Below are 4,424 nucleotides of genomic sequence, written 5' to 3' on the forward strand. Positions count from 1 at the left end.
TTTTTTGCTGACTAAAACAAAACATGAGGGGGGTTTTAACCTATTCTGAAAATAGGAAGGTGCTTTTTGCAAACTTTTTAAAATATAGGGGGGGTTTATGCATTTTGTCCTATATATTTATATATATGTGTATATATATATATTATGTTATTTGCATGTGGATTTAATTACATAGTATTTCTTTAATTATATTAGTACGAAAAAAATAATTATAATTTTTATTTAAATAATAATTTTATATTTAATTAATTTGTAAATGCACTATAGTAATAGGTTAACAATATTTTTTGTTGGAAGTTATATTGGAAGTGATAAATTCAAATAGATTATTCCAATAATGAAATGTTTGAATTAGTAATAGTGTTATATTATATTGTATCTTTAAATTATCTTAATTATTAGAGTACAAAACATATAAATAGTTAAAATAATACAATGTGTATTTGAAAATTAATACACACGAAAGAAACAAATTATACACTTAACATATAAAAAAGCCCATCCAATTCATCCTCCATTTTTATTAATTTTCCAAATCCACAAAACCCCAATATTAATTAATTAAAAGTTATGATTGTATAATGAAACGATTTGTAAAAATAGCACGGAATAATATAACATGCACATATACTATGTTCCCATCATCCCTTAGTTTTATAATTAACATATGTCAATAATTTATTTAAACTATATTTTGCAAATAGTCACTGTAGGCCTAAGTACCGTCACATTGCCGTAGTGGCTGTCCATGTGGTCGCTGCAATTGCGTCGTACCATCTTTCTCACTATGTCTGTAACCTCCATGGTCAGACTGCACCCCAAAATGACGGATGTAATCTATTCATGATCTATTATCGCCAATTACCAATTCTGTGTCCAGACTACGATGTGGTCTAACGAAACGTTGCGCGCCAATCTTGGGCCACCATCCCTGCGAGCTGTCTAATCCGCTGCATCCCAACTCGCAATATGTATATGTGTTTGTGCAATTGGTCCAGTGGAATTCGAGATGACAATTGGGGCACTTTCGCCTAGGGGTGGCAGACGAGCCGGCTCAATTTTGAGCTCGAGTCTAACCAGTCGAGCTCGAGCTCAATCCTCTTTGTTCATCCGGCTCGCGAGTATTTTTTATTTTTTATATATATATATTTATATATTTAATTTCATATTTAATACTTTATCAATTTTATACTCAAAATTGATCATATATTATAATTATTAATCAATTTCATAATATTTTATTTTGAATAATAATAACTTATGGTACTTTTATTTATACATTTAATCTTTATACAAGGTAGCAACCCCTTGGAAGTAATGCATCAACTAAAGCATAAAAACATGGCTTGGTCATTCAGATGTTATCGAAAAACCATCCAGTGTGTGGGATTGTCATTATGTCTACAATCTACCCCTTTCCTTGCAGTACAGAGTTGTTGCGTAGGACATTTTTTTTTCAAATAATTCTGGGTATATTAGATTTCTAAAAGTATAAAACTCTTCCAAGACATCATATTCGTTGCTGCCTGGAGTTCCTGGTGTCCCCATGCTGTCGCTCACGATGTTGTTTCATGGTCAGTCCTTGTGCTTGCCATAGTTTTATTCTATATTGTGCAGTAAAAAGGCAACCACAGTGGTATGTTTTAGAAAGATGAGACACGTGGAATCAAAAAAGCAACTAATATCGCCTAAATACTTGATAGGGTTATAGTCTAAATACTCAAGCAAAAATATTACATACGGAATACACATAAAACAAACAATATTCAAATAGATGCGGCCACTCGGTACTAAACATTCACTTGCCCAAGGAGTATAACCAGTGTAGTTTGTTCTCATCATTTAGACGGAGGAAAACCATTTGCATGTTGTAACTATGAAAACGCTCTAACGTAGTGGTGAAGACGACGTCCGGTAGATCCTTAATCATTGTTAACTCATCTATGCACCATTCAATAGATTCTGTAGCTTTAGGCCCTGTGCTGTCACTTTCCTTGGAGTGACTCATTCAACATGTCCTAATCTCACACTTCTATGACTGCAACTCACCATTCCCCATCATCCAGGACATTTGCTACTAGACGATGAAATGAACGTCGATGCTGGCGGTAGGGAACAGTACTTGTCTGTAGATGGCATGGGAGGTGATTGGGAGAATGTTGTATTCTCATAGTCATCTCTTGATCGATGACAACTCAAATGAGTCCCCTCCATTTGCTCATTTGTGTGCAACATGGATTGCACAATATGGGTGGGTGAAGGAACACGCATTACCCATTTTGCGGTGTGCCGTGCAAGCATCTGAGTACAGAGATCAAAGTGTGGTAGGACGTGTTCAACTATTCTATGACACTTCAGATTTTTCTACATTTATCAAATTCACTAGGATGTATTTATATTTGACAAAAACTAGGAGCAGTTGCTATAAAGTTACTGGCCATAATTATGGTATATAATCAATATACATTTAAAAACAAAATCATTTTTACCCGATACAACTGCTCCAAACGTCCAATATCATGCAGGAGCCGCTAGGGACGACGCATTCTGTTAAGTTTGTCCTTCAATTGGTCCATCATAAACACACAATCGTGACTCATAACCAAGTTCCTCCTCTCGGTTATACAAGCCCACATAGAGGGAAAAAATGATGATGATTGAAGTCGGTGACTGATGACCTCCTCGTGCATGAACTCAATAAACGCTCGCTCTATATACATGGACCATACAATTTTCTCTAAACGAGAGGATTGCAACAAACCTATGTCGGTGGTAGGCTGCATTTTTGTAGGATCTCGTATAAGTCAATGATTCATCACAATTAAACTTACGCTCGTTTATATATTCAAAAGTAGAAAGATGAACGAGTTATAATATACTAATTCGCTTTTAAGCCAATTTGTACACCTTGTCCAATTTATTCTTTTTATTCTTCAGTACATAAGAATCACCATGAGCAACAATGACCGAAAGATTTATAAAATACTAAGTGCCCGTTTGGTTGTGTTTTTATTTTCATCTTCAGTTTCCAACAATTGTATTTGTGTAGAAATGCTTTATTGATTTTTGTGCGAAAATTGAGAATATGTTTGGATTAGTTATTTCCAAATATAGGTATATAGGTGTGAGAATGTTGAATATAGGTATATGTATTTTTGATGTGACAGAAATTAGTTATGAGGGTTGACCAAATTGATTGAATATGAGTGAGTCTTGCCATTTTTTTTCCCTTTTTCAGTACAATTTTTTTTGTTTGTATATATATATATATATTAACGTGCACCTTGTGCTATGCATAAATTTAATTTAATTATAATTAAATTATATCTTACAAAATTTATAAGTTATGTGGCAATTAGTTAAATTTTTTTTTAATTTTTAGTCAGATGGATAGCATAATTTTCTTTTCCACTTATACCGCATAAATATCAATAAAATAACCGCATAATCACCAAAATAAGAATGAAGATATATATATGTACTGTAAAATTAAATTTTGATTAATTAATTATTAACTCTTATTGACTTTTTTTAAATTATTGTACGTGACATAAATTATTTTTAATTTATTATTTAATTATACTACTAAGCTATTTAACAAATTTTCATATAATATTATTGTACAATATATATAAATCATAAAAATAACAGTATGTTATTACTTTTCATAAAAATTATATATTAGTAGTTGTAATTTATTTGGACAAATGGTGGTTGGGAGTTAATGGTTGTTTTCTTTATTAGTCATACTTTTTGCACCATTAAGTTCTTGAATAAAACCTCCTTTACAGTTGGGGCACACAACATTTCGCCTCTGAAGAGTGGTTTTCCTTGTCGCTCGACATCTTGCTCCATCAAATCAAAAGACAATTGAAGTTTGCTTGTGGAAGGAATTGATACATTTTCAAGAATTTGCAGCCACTTGAGTATAATCTGTAATGATGTATTATTGGTGTGTTATTACTAGCATGTCTCTATCACTTTGTGTAATTTCCATGCAATCATGCAAGTCACTCTCTATAAATATATGTCCATGCACCAAGAACCCTCACTTGCTCCATCTTCCGTAATTTTTGTAAGCTCAAGAATTTGCAAAGTTCTCTTCACTCTTTAACCACTAAAAACTACAATGGCTTCTATAGGATATGCATTCTAGTCCGTTGTTTTTTATAGTGAAAAATGGACAAGGGAGATGGAGGACTTATTCGTAAAATCTCTTATCTACCTAAAACGCCTAGGTATCTTTTGGCCAAACAACCACTCCATGCAAGCGATTCATTCGGCCATATTCGACGTGAATAAGGCGTTCCACATGCGACTAACGTACGCGTGGGGTTATACAGGGGTCAACAAACTTCGCGAGTGATTTTATGTGTTCCAATGGGTGGAAAATCACCCCGACATAAATTGGAACCACGACGAAA

This window comes from Sesamum indicum, linkage group LG9 (assembly GCF_000512975.1).
Source record: "Sesamum indicum cultivar Zhongzhi No. 13 linkage group LG9, S_indicum_v1.0, whole genome shotgun sequence".
Classification (NCBI taxonomy): domain Eukaryota; kingdom Viridiplantae; phylum Streptophyta; class Magnoliopsida; order Lamiales; family Pedaliaceae; genus Sesamum; species Sesamum indicum.